Below are 13,455 nucleotides of genomic sequence, written 5' to 3' on the forward strand. Positions count from 1 at the left end.
TGAGGTATGGGGTTTTGTCCACAAAATATGATGTTTTCTGTTGTAACTTTCCAGAAAGATCCGGCAGATATGACAATCCAGGCTGCTAGCTCTGCAGCTTCATCCCTCCTCCCTTCACACACACACAGAGCAGTGCCACCCCCCCTCCTCTACAGCCTGTGTTCGCACTAGTAATAGGAGACCCCCCTGCTGTTACAACCATTTGTTTCCTTCTCTCCTCTTCAGAGCGGGAAAATCTTCTTTGTTTGAAACGAATAAAACTATGAGAGACTATACCATAAGAACCAAATACCCTAGAGATATGAAAATCACATTTTTGTAATCCGGGCGGTCACAGCGTCGCTGCCGTGGTTCTGGCGAAGCGTAATCCTTTCAGAACCTGAGATATGTGTTCCAGCTAAATGGTGTATCAGAACTACTGCATATTTGGTCTTGAATTATTGTACTCAACAAATCACAACCAATGATGCCCTATATGGGTCTGTGCGGGCTGCCCCCACGGAGTTATGATTAGTATAAGTTTTCTAGTGTAATTCTAAATCCAAAAGGGAGAGGTGGGATTAACCCAGCATGCATCTCTCCGTGATGTCACATAGCAAGTCTATAGAGCACTTCCTGGACAAAACCAGGGCAGAACAGCTCAAGTCGTCGTGCTAGAAAGACCCAGATGAGCGGAGAAGTGCAGCTCCGCCTCCACCCACCTTAGCCGCATGGTCTGCCTAAGGAACAATATGGAACTGTGAGTGTACTCTCTTTGTTTTCTCCACTTTTATTTTATACCTGTACTGTACACATTTTATGTCTCAATTTTATAGCAACTTTTATCTTTAATCACTGTCCTCTTTCGGAAAATAAATGAAATTATTTAGATCTGTCTCCATGCTCTAAGAATCGAACTATACGCCTTTGTTAGATAATCGCTACTAATTCAAGGGGTTTGCCACGGACCCTCTTAATTTAACACTGTGAATTAAGTAACCGTGACTGGTGGCAGCACGTTGTGCACGGCTATTGCGGCTTGCTGGCAGTCTAGAAGGGTCTTATATAGCTGAATGAGGGGCTGCGGCCACAGCTGATAATTCCCTTACTGCAGAAGCCTAATTGCCGGTTCACAACAGGCAGCCCGTCCGGCGACTAATTATCCTAGGTGCAGTTCCCTGACTGACCTGAGGGTAAGGGGGCGCCGGAGAGCTGCGAGTTCCAAAGTGGAACTGAGAAAGTGGGATATACATAAATCCCCGCAGTACTTGGAAGATTGATAGCAGTGGCGGGGCATCCAAATTAAACTCCCCCTGTGGCAAATTGTAGAGCGAGATTAGCTTGCTGGATATTTTTGTCACATGGTGCCAGTGGTGGGATAACTAAGATAAGCCCCACTGCGCCTGTGATAGCCGTGTGCCAGCATTGTGTCTCGTCCCTCCGTCCGCTGATACACCCGTGTCAGTGGTGGGACTGTGACATAGTGGTGACACAGGGTCCGCTGTCCGTCGCGTTTTGGTGGCAGCGGGACCCCCGTTAGTCGCCTCCGTAAGTGGACGAACGGCCGTGGGCTGTTCGTCACATATTGGTGGCAGAGCGGTGGGATAATCCTAGAGCATTAGTGATTTGGTTTGAGCAATCATTCCTCTCACTAAAGACCTGCACGGTTCCTGCGGGAATCCTGCATCATAGGTTTTGGAGAACAGACTCAGTGGTTACTAGTCCTGAGACATTAGTGTGTACTTGCAAGTATTCCCTCCCTTTTTCTCCGTTTTTCTTTTCTGTCTTTTATTTGGCAACCATGGCTACGATGGGAGCAGAGTGGTATAAGCAGCATAACAAGGCATCTCTTATTGCCCTCTGCGGGGTGTGGCGGATCGACACCACGAACAAAAACAAAGCCCAACTGATCGCGGCTCTGGTGCAACGGGAAAACGACCAGAGCCCAGCGAACGCAGAAGCGGGCTCAAGTAACAATGGGGCTGCAGCAGAGGCTCCACTCATGAGCGCTGGCCCCACATTCAACCATAACGGGGTGGACCCCTATCTGCAAATGGCCTTGGACGAACTCCCTGCCGAAGACAGTGAGGGTCGTCTGACACTGATCCGGCAATATCGGCAGGAGGCCCAGGCCGAGCGTCAAGCCCAGGCTGAGAGAGCCGAACGTGAGCGTCAATCCCAGGCTGAGAGAGCTGAGCGCCATGCAGAAGCTCAGAGGGCCCATGAGCTGGAGATGCTCCAGCGGGGGTGGAATGCCCCCACAGCCCGAACCAGTGAGCCCAGCAGCGTCCAGACTCCTAAACCCCGGACAGAGCATTTTCCCGTGATAGAAAAGGACGGAGACTTGGACACGTTTCTGCGAGCCTTTGAGAAAGCCTGCAGACAGTACCGACTGCCCGAAGACCAATGGGCCAGGTACTTGACCCCAGGGCTAAAAGGCAAAGCTCTGGAGGCGTTTGCTTCTCTTCTGCAAGCGCATGATGATGACTATCGCGCCATAAAAGAGGCGCTGATCGCCAATTATCGGCTGACACCTGAGGTATACCGAAAGAAGTTCCGACACCTCCAACGTGGCCCACATGATAGCTACAGTGATGTGGTGCAAGGACTCAGGACCCACTTTGACCAGTGGATCCATGGACTGTCCGTTGAAACCTTTGAGCAGCTACGGGACCTGATGATCAAAGACCAGTTCCTGCATCTCTGCCCAGCTGAGGTCCGACAGTTCATCCTGGACCGCGAACCAACGAACGCGGACAAAGCGGCGCAGATCGCCGACAACCACGAGGCCAACCGGAAGCCCGAGACGCGGAGGCCAGTCGCCACCAGCTGGAAAGGGGGTAAGCCAGCAACCAACCCCAATGCCCCAGCTAGCCGTCCCTCCGGAGGCCCTGTCCCTGTTGCCAACAACAGGCCGGCTACTGACAGTCGCCTGTGTCACCACTGCCAGCGGCCTGGTCACTTCTTTTACGCCTGTCCGAACAGGCCGAAGAACCCCCCAGCCAAGGCCCCCGGGCCCAACGCCTCTGTTCTTTTGGTGGGAGGTGTGGTTGGGACGGCTGACGACAACGTTCAACCTGTTCAGGTGGGGGCCCGTCTTGCTACAGGCCTCAAGGACACCGGGGCTGAACGAACCCTCATCCGTCCTGGACTGGCGGCCCCTGAAGAGTTTGTTGAGGGGAAAACCCTGACTGTCACCGGGATTGGAGGCACCCGTTGTCCCTTGCCAGTGGCACTAGTTTATCTCGATTGGGGTGCTGGGAGCGGGTTGAGGGAGGTGGGAGTGTCTGAAAACCTGCCCACTGATGTTTTATTGGGACTGACTTGGGGCGGATGGTTGCATACTACGTCCCTGACACCCTTCCCCAAACTGATAATAAGGGTAACGTTAACCCTGATGATGAAGAGTTTGTTGAGGGGAAACTGAATGTATTACCTGCTAATACCTTGATGAGTAATGATGCAACTAACAACCATTCCTTCCCCAGGTATGATGCTGATGTGAATGTACCAAAGCAAACTGATAACCATTCTTCTCCTAGGATCTTTCTGGAAAGTTACAACCGAAAACATCATATTTTGTGAACAAAACCCCATACCTCACAGACATTGTACATCACACCTCCCCCCTTAAGAGGGCGCTAAGGAGGCATTACCTCTCGGTAATCGGCCATGCGCACCTCAGCGGGTTCGCCCCGGCGGGACAACCCATCGGCATTGTCGTTTTCACTGCCCTTCCTGTGTTTTACAGTGAAGTCGTACTGTTGAAGGGCAAGGCTCCAGCGGAGCAACCTTCCATTGGTTCCGGACACTGTGTACCAGCTCAGAGGGTTGTGGTCAGTTACCACCGTGAAGGCGCGCCCGTACAGGTAGGGCTGCAAACGTTGCAGTGCCCACACCATGGCCAGACACTCCTTCTCGATGGTCGAGTATGCCACTTCCCTCGGCAAAAGTTTCCGGCTCAGGTACAACACGGGGTGTTCTTGGTCCCCCGAGTCGACCTGGCTAAGCACAGCACCGAGGCCAAACTCGCTGGCGTCAGTCTGTACCAGAAACGGGCGACTGCTGTCGACTGCTCTCAACACTGGAGAGTTGCACAGGGCTGCTTTCAAAGCTTGGAAAGCCGCCTCACAGTCATCTGTCCAGTTGACTGTTTGGGGTAGCCTCTGCTTGGTGAGTTCAGTCAAGGGTTTGGCAAGGGCGCTATAGTCCTGTACGAACCGCCTATAGTACCCTGCAGTGCCCAAGAAGGACTTCACCTGTTTCTTGGTCCTGGGGGTGGGCCAGGACACGATTGCGTCCACTTTTTCTGGCTCCGGACTCATGGAACCCCCGCCTACCCGGTGCCCCAGGTAGTGGACCTTGCGCATGCCTATCTGGCACTTCCCCGGCTTGATGGTCAGGCCTGCCTGGTGAAGACGCTTGAGCACCTCCTGGAGGTGCTGAAGGTGTTCCTCCCAGGTGGAACTGAAGACGGCAATATCGTCTAAGTACGCCACCGCGTACTCCTCCAGTCCCCGAAGCAGGTGGTTGACCATCCGCTGGAAAGTGGCAGGGGCATTCTTCATGCCGAAGGGCATGACCGTGGACTCGTACAGTCCAAAGGGGGTGATAAAGGTGGATTTCTCCTGCGCCTCAGGGCTCAGGGGAATCTGCCAGTATCCCCGACTCAAATCCATGATGGATATGTAGTTGGCGTTTGTCAACCGCTCGAGCAGATCCTCGATGCGCGGCATTGGGTGGGCATCAGAGGTTGTGATGGCGTTGAGCCCCCTGTAGTCCACGCAGAACCGGGTGGTTCGATCCTTTTTAGGCACGAGGACTACAGGTGAAGCCCACGCGCTTTTTGACCGTCGAATCACCCCCAGCCTTAACATCTCATCGATCTCTTGGCGCATGACTTGTTGCACCGTTTCAGAGATCCGATAAGGTGTTCGCCGTAACGGGGCGTGATTCCCGGTGTCCACCTCATGAACCGCTAACTCCGTCCTCCCCGGTTGGTTGGTGAACACGGGCCGGAAGAGTTTCAGGGTGGCCATCAACTGCAACCGCTGGGACACGGTGAGCGAACCACTTATCTCCATGTCCTCAATGGACCCATTGGCCTTGGCCTGGGCCAGCATGTCCAGGAGGGGATCTTCCTCCCCATCCTCTGGCAGATTGCAGACCGGTAGGACGCAAGCTTCACGTTCGTAGTGCGCCTTCAGCATGTTGACGTGAAAGGCCTTGCGCCTACCCCGAGCATGGTCAAGCGTGACCACGTAGGTGACCGGGTTGAGCTGTTGGTGGACGACGTACGGGCCTTCCCAGGCTGCCTGAAGCTTATCCGTTGGTACGGGGACCAGCGCCCACACCTTTTGACCCACCTGGTAGGTCCGCTCCCGGGCGTTCTGGTCGTACCAGCGCTTCTGGTCAGCCTGAGCCTGCGTCATGTTGTCATGCACCAACTGCGTCAAGGTCTGCATCTTGTCACGGAAGCGCATGACATAATCCACGATGGACACTTCTGTGGGGTTTGGCTCATCTTCCCAGGATTCTCTTATCAACCCAAGGGGTCCCCGGACTCGCCTGCTGTACAGGAGCTCGAAGGGGGAGAACCCGGTCGAGGCCTGCGGAACTTCTCTGTAAGCGAACAGCAGGTGTGGGAGGTACCGCTCCCAGTCGCGCCCTTGGGTCTCAACCAGTATGCGGAGCATCTGTTTGAGGGTACCGTTGAAACATTCACACAAACCATTAGTCTGTGGGTGATACGGACTTGATACCAGCTGCGTCACCTGCATTTTCTCACAGAGAGCCTTCATTAGGCGAGACATGAATTGGGGCCCTTGATCGGTAAGCATCTCCCTGGGAAATCCTACTCTTGAAAAGATGGTCGCCAGTGCGTCAGCCACCTTATCTGCCCTGGTTGAAGACAGAGCTACTGCCTCTGGGTACCGGGTAGCGTAGTCTACCACGGTGAGAATGTATCGCTTTCCGGAGCTGCTGGGGACGGACAGCGGTCCTACAATGTCCACCGCGATTCTCTGGAAAGGCTCCTCTATCACCGGCAAAGGAATAAGGGGAGCCTTAAGAGCAGGCCCCGCCTTACCCACTTTTTGACAGGTGGCGCAGGAGCGGCAGTAGTGTGTTACATCTGTCCCCATCTTGGGCCAATAGAAGTGTTGAGACAGCCGTGCCTTTGTTTTGCTGATCCCCAAGTGTCCAGCGAGTGGAATCTCATGGGCAATCCGCAACAACTCGGTTCTGAACTGATAGGGGACGACCAGCTGTCTTTCCCTCAACCACTCCTTTTTAGGATCTCCGGGTACTGTCTCCCGGTACAACCTTCCTCGTTCCCAGAACACCCTCTCCTTATCAGACTTGGAGGTGGGCGTCTCGGCGAGACCTCTCAATTTCTCCAGGCTGGCATCTGAGTGCAGAGCAGCCTGGAACTCCATGCTGGAGGCTGCCAGAAGTGACGTCAGGGTCCCCTCTTTACTGGGACCCTCTGGAACCGGCTCTGGGTTCACCTCTGGTTCAGTCTCTCCTGTAGCAGCAGAGGGTCCAGAAGACAGTGCGTTACCTGCGATCTGGGCACTCTGACTGCGTGTGACAGCTGCTATGTATGCTGTCTCCCTGGGGATTTCTACAGACCCACCAGCCGGTGCTGGCTTGGGCTCTACCTCCCCATCCACCCCCAACACTTCAGGAGCAGTGCTACTTATGGGCCAGTTACCTTCCTCGGTGGCACTGGTCAGCTGCATGGCATTACCTTCCTCATGGTCCCCATGCACCTCCCCATTTCCTTGAGCACCGTTGCTTACTCCTGCCAGGGGTTCCTCAGCCGTCTCACTCCGCAGAGTGACGGGGCTGAGCACTTCGGTACCTGTGGACACATCTACCGCTTCAAAGAAAGGGTTAACGGGTTCAGTCGGCACAGATACATCAACATCATCATCATCCTTCCTAGGAGAAGAATGGTTATCAGTTTGCTTTGGTACATTCACATCAGCATCAGCATCGTACCTGGGGAAAGAATGGTTGTTAGTTGCATCATTACTCATCAAGGCATTAGCAGGAAACACATTCAGTTTCCCGTCATCATCATCATCATCAGGGTTAACGTTACCCTTATTATCAGTTTGGGGAAGGGTGTCAGGGACGTAGTATGCAACCATCCGCCCCAAGTCAGTCCCCAATAAAACATCAGTGGGCAGGTTTTCAGACACTCCCACCTCCCTCAACCCGCTCCCAGCACCCCAATCGAGATAAACTCGTGCCACTGGCAAGGGACAACGGGTGCCTCCAATCCCGGTGACAGTCAGGGTTTTCCCCTCAACAAACTCTTCAGGGGCCGCCAGTCCAGGACGGATGAGGGTTCGTTCAGCCCCGGTGTCCTTGAGGCCTGTAGCAAGACGGGCCCCCACCTGAACAGGTTGAACGATGTCGTCAGCCGTCCCAACCACACCTCCCACCAAAAGAACAGAGGCGTTGCGCCCGGGGGCCTTGGCTAGGGGGTTCTTCGGCCTGTTCGGACAGGCGTAAAAGAAGTGACCAGGCCGCTGGCAGTGGTGACACAGGCGACTGTCAGTAGCCGGCCTGTTGTTGGCAACAGGGACAGGGCCTCCGGAGGGACGGCTAGCTGGGGCATTGGGGTTGGTTGCTGGCTTACCCCCTTTATAGCTGGTGGCGACTGGCCTCCGCGTCTCGGGCTTCCGGTTGGCCTCGTGGTTGTCGGCGATCTGCGCCGCTTTGTCCGCGTTCGTTGGTTCGCGGTCCAGGATGAACTGTCGGACCTCAGCTGGGCAGAGATGCAGGAACTGGTCTTTGATCATCAGGTCCCGTAGCTGCTCAAAGGTTTCAACGAACAGTCCATGGATCCACTGGTCAAAGTGGGTCCTGAGTCCTTGCACCACATCACTGTAGCTATCATGTGGGCCACGTTGGAGGTGCCGGGACTTCTTTCGGTATACCTCAGGTGTCAGCCGGTATTTGGCGATCAGCGCCTGCTTTATGGCGACATAGTCGTCATCGGCTTCTGGCGGAAGAGAAGCAAATGCCTCCAGGGCTTTGCCTTTTAGCCCTGGGGTCAAGTACCTTGCCCATTGGTCTCTAGGCAGCTGGTACTGTCTGCAGGCTTTCTCAAAGGCTCGCAGGAACGTGTCCAAGTCCCCGTCCTTTTCCATCACAGGAAAATGCTCTGGCCGCGGTTTAGGAGTCTGGACGCTGCTGGGCTCACGGCTTCGGGCTGTGGGGGCATTCCCACCCCGCTGGAGTACCTCCAGTTCATGGGCCCTCTGCGCCTGGCGCTCGGCTCTCTCAGCCTCAGCTTGGCGCTCGGCTCGCTGCTCTGCTCTCTCTCGAGCTTGCTGGATCAGCCTCACCCGCCCATCACTGTCTTCGGCGGGGAGTTCGTCCAAGGCCATTTGCAGATAGGAGTCCACCCCGTTATGGTTGAATGTGGGGCCAGCGCTCATGAGTGGAGCCTCTGCTGCAGCCCCATTGCCACTTGAGCCCGCTTCTGCGTTCGCTGGGCTCTGGTCGTTTTCCCGTTGCACCAGAGCCGCGATCATTTGGGCTTTGTTTTTGTTCGTGGTGTCGATCCGCCACACCCCGCAGAGGGCAATAAGAGATGCCTTGTTATGCTGCTTATACCACTCTGCTCCCATCGTAGCCATGGTTGCCAAATAAAAGACAGAAAAGAAAAACGGAGAAAAAGGGAGGGAATACTTGCAAGTACACACTAATGTCTCAGGACTAGTAACCACTGAGTCTGTTCTCCAAAACCTATAATGCAGGATTCCCGCAGGAACCGTGCAGGTCTTTAGTGAGAGGAATGATTGCTCAAACCAAATCACTAATGCTCTAGGATTATCCCACCGCTCTGCCACCAATATGTGACGAACAGCCCACCGCCGTTCGTCCACTTACGGGCGACACTAAAGGGGGTCCCGCTGCCACCAAAACGCGACGGACAGCGGACCCTGTGTCACCACTATGTCACAATCCCACCACTGACACCGGTGTATCAGCGGACGGAGGGGCGTGACACAATGCCGGCACACGGCTATCACAGGCGCAGTGGGGCTTATCTTAGTTATCCCAACACTGGCACCATGTGACCAAAAATATCCAGCAAGCTAATCTCACTCTACAATTTGCCGCAGGGGGAGTTTAATTTGGATGCCCCACCACTGCTATCAATCTTCCAAGTACTGCGGGGATTTATGTATATCCCACTTTCTCAGTTCCACTTTGTAACTTGCAGCTTTCCGGCGCCCCCCTTACCCTCAGGTCAGTCAGGGAACTGCACCTAGGATAATTGGTCGCCGGACGGGCTGCCTGTTGTGAACCGGCAATTAGGCTTCTGCAGTAAGGGAATTATGAATGCTGGTGCAGCAGACCCTTATTCAGCTATATAAGACCCTTCTAGACTGCCAGCAAGCCGCAATAGCCGTGCACAACGCGCTGCCACCAGTCACGGTTACTTAATTCACAGTGTTAAATTAAGAGGGTCCGTGGCAAACCCCTTGAATTAGTAGCGATTATCTATCAAAGGCGTATAGTTCGATTCTTAGAGCATAGAGACAGATCTAAATAATTATTTCATTTATTTTCCGAAAGAGGACAGTGATTACAGATAAAAGTTGCTATAAAATTGAGACATAAAATATGTACAGTACAGGTATAAAATAAAAGTGGAGAAAACAAAGAGTACACTCACAGTTCCATATTGTTCCTTAGGCAGACCATGCGGCTAAGGTGGGTGGAGGCGGAGCTGCACTTCTCCGCTCATCTGGGGATCTTTCTAGCACAACGACTTGAGCTGTTCTGCTCTGGTTTTGTCCAGGAAATGCTTTATAGACTTGCTATGTGACATCACGGAGAGATGCATGCTGGGTTAATCCCACCTCTCCCTTTTGGATTTAGAATTACACTAGAAAACTTATACTAATCATAACTCCGTGGGGGCAGCCCGCACAGACACATATAGGGCATCATTGGTTGTGATTTGTTGAGTACAATAATTCAAGACCAAATATGCAGTAGTTCTGATACACCGTTTAGCTGGAACACATAGCTCAGGTTCTGAAAGGATTACGCTTCGCCAGAACCACGGTAGCGACGCTGTGACCGCCCGGATTACAAAAATGTGATTTTCATATCTCTAGGGTATTTGGTTCTTATGGTATAGTCTCTCATAGTTTTATTCGTTTCAAACAAAGAAGTTTTTCCCGCTCTGAAGAGGAGAGAAGGAAACAAATGGTTGTAGCAGCAGGGGGGTCTCCTATTACTAGTGCGAACACAGGCTGTAGAGGAGGGGGGGTGGCACTGCTCTGTGTGTGTGTGAAGGGAGGAGGGATGAAGCTGCAGAGCTAGCAGCCTGGATTGTCATATCTGCCGGATCTTTCTGGAAAGTTACAACAGAAAACATCATATTTTGTGGACAAAACCCCATACCTCACAGACATTGTACATCACAGTATGTTCTAAGCATAAACTTAAAATGGATGAAATCTTCATGTAGATTGGATTTTCTCCACAGACGTTCGGCGCACCTGGAGCACCGCTGCAGGAAACGTGTTTGCACCGTGTGCCAGGGTTGTCGCCGTCTGTGTTGTGGTGTTCTATTTATAGGGGGTGCAGATTCATCCAGGGCACTTTGAAGTGTTTCATTGTAATGCTTCAATGCAGAATCAGGACATGAGGGGGAGGAGATAGGGGCCAATGAAGACTGCAAGTTCTTCATAAGTTTCTGGGTGTTAATGGCCTGTATGTTTCTATAAGTCTGGACAGTGGGGGTGACCTGAGCGGCCTGGCAGTTCTTTATAGAGAATGAAAGAAGATTGTGGTCAGAGAGCGGGAGAGGGGAGTTTGCAAAATCATCCACTGCACAAAGCCGAGAGAAGACCAAGTCGAGGGAGTTTCCGTCTTCATGCGTTGGAGAATTAGTAAGCTGCGAAAGGCCAAATGAGGAGGTTAGAGATAAAAGGTGAGTAGCAGATGGGGAGAGGGGAAGAGCAATGGGGATGTTGAGATCTCCCATGATGAGGGTAGGGAGGTCACAGGAGAGAAAATGTGGAAGCCAAGTGGCAAAATGATCCAGGAACTGATGGGAGGGGCCGGGAGGACGATATACCACCGCCACTCGCATGGAGAAGGGGGTGTAGAGTCTGACGGCATGGACCTCAAAAGAAGGGAAGACAAGTGAGGGTACTTGAGGGATAACCTGAAAGGTACATTTTGGTGATAGGAGCAGACCAACGCCTCCACCAGCTCTATTGTCTGATCTTGGGGTATGAGAGAAGTGTAGCCCCCCGTATGAAAGAGCAGCAGCAGCGGTAGTGTCTGACTGCTGGATCCAGGTTTCAGTAAGAGCCAGGAGGTTAAGAGAATTAGAAAGGAAGAAGTCATGAATGAAGGAGAGTTTGTTACACACTGAGCGAGAATTCCAAAGTGCACAATTAAGAGAGACAGATGACATGCAGGGAATATTAATAAGATTAGAGGGGTTTCTGAGTGTAGCAGTGGGGGGGTTTGACTTTCTATAACATGGGGGACCAGGGTTAGGAGCAATGTCTCCTGCGACTAGGAGAAGGAGGATAGAAAGAGTGAGCAGATGGTTAAGTGATTTGTGAGAGCGTCTCTGGTGTTGAATGGTGGGACTGACTGGATCTGTGCAATTTAACAATGTGAAAAGAGCGTGAGTGCTATATATAGGAGAGGAAAGAAGCGAGGGGCCAATATGGATGGAGTGTGGAGAGTTAATGCCAGGGCGGTGGATGTGTGTGAATGCAGCGGCCAGGATATAAATGATACAAATGCATATGGTATATATTTGTTGTACTCCAAATGTACAGGGAGTAGATGTATATAAATGTCTTACCTGTCTCCTGCCCTGTCTAACTGCCATGTTATAACTGCCAGTAGTACTTTGATACATGTACTTCGATTACATGTGCATAAATGCCACCCCTGCATAAATGCTCCCCCTAGCTATGTCTGAATATATAGGAGGTTAAGGCTAAGTTTTTTTTGTTTTTTTTTTGGCTCTCTTCTCGTTAATCAATCACACTAAATTGAGACACCAGGAACCAATAAAATGTTGTGGTCAAATAAACACATGTCCAGCACTACATGGATCATAAAGCACTTTGAAAAGTTTCTTGACCTCACAACATAAGGGGACAAGCAGAGTAAGTTGAAAAAAACTATATACCAGATATAAGTTTGCAGAGTTGAAAACACATAGATAGCATTCAGGATTAACTGCTTGAATGGGGTCTACACTACAGGATGCTACACTTCAGGGGTCTACACTACAGGATGCTACACTACAGGGGTCTACACTACAGGATGCTACACAACAGGGGTCTACACTACAGGATGCTACACAACAGGGGTCTACACTACAGGGGTCTACACTACAGGATGCTACACTAGAGGACTCTATGTGGATACAATCCTTGTGTCTTGGTGTGGACATGGCCCCTGTGTCCCCGTGCAGACGCTGTCCCTGTGTCCCCGTGCAGACGCGGTCCCTGTGTCCCCGTGCAGACGCGGTCCCTGTGTCCCCGTGCAGACGCGGTCCCTGTGTCCCCGTGCAGACGCGGTCCCTGTGTCCCCGTGCAGATGCAGTCCCTTTTTTACCCGTGCAGACACGGTCCCTGTGTCCCCGTGCAGACGCTGTCCCTGTGTCCCCGTGCAGACGCTGTCCCTGTGTCCCCGTGCAGACGCTGTCCCTGTGTCCTTGTACAGATGCGGTCCCCTTGTCCGTGTGTTTGGATAAGGTCCTTTTCCATGTGATTGGATATGGATCTTGTCAGGGCAGCCATGCATGGAGGACAGCAGAAGGCAGTGGACCCAGGGGAAGGATGGGGTGACCCAGACACCTGGGACAGGTGTATAACAGACTGTGCCTACTCCCAGGCACAATGCCCTCATCAAATAACATCTTTGTTGGATACAGTCAATGTGTCTGCGAGTAGATACAGATTCCTTCCCCTGGTCCGCTGCCCTCTGCTGTACTCCACGTCAGGTTTGAGGATCAATTACTCATCTCCCTAGCCCTAAGGCCCATATATATCCACACCTCTTTGGATTGAGGCTCTGGTGTTCCATGCTTGGTGTGTGCGCCACCAACTGTGGTTTGGTGTTAGTGCTTGTATTTAATTCCTGCTGGATTCCACTTCACCCGTCCTGTGGCTCCTGAGACTGTTGTGTGTTCAAATCCTCGCTGCCCATGCGCCTTCCTTTACCAAGGCCTGAGGTCTCTGCGTCCACCTGGACCTGAGGCTTAGACTATCCACCTCACCTGGTGAGATGACCTTGGATTCCAAAGGCATAGCAGCTACACCATTGTGGCTGGATACAAACGATCTGCATGGGCCGGTCACGCATCTGGCTATTGTTAACAGTAGCTGTTCTCGGCTCTTCAGGATCTCTCAGCCTGTGTGGACTGTCTCAGACTCCTTCAGATTTACCTTGAGCCCCTCA

At 52.5% G+C, this 13,455-nt stretch overlaps 1 protein-coding gene across 1 annotated transcript in view; it reads right to left on the reverse strand.

Moving 5' to 3' along the window:
• Positions 1-13,455, reverse strand: part of LOC141078095 (asialoglycoprotein receptor 1-like) — a 125,113-nt gene that overhangs the window by 94,650 nt on the left and 17,008 nt on the right. The window lies entirely within an intron of this gene.

Source organism: Dendrobates tinctorius, unplaced genomic scaffold, assembly GCF_039654945.1.
Source record: "Dendrobates tinctorius isolate UK_male_01 unplaced genomic scaffold, ASM3965494v1 ptg000502l, whole genome shotgun sequence".
NCBI lineage: Eukaryota > Metazoa > Chordata > Amphibia > Anura > Dendrobatidae > Dendrobates > Dendrobates tinctorius.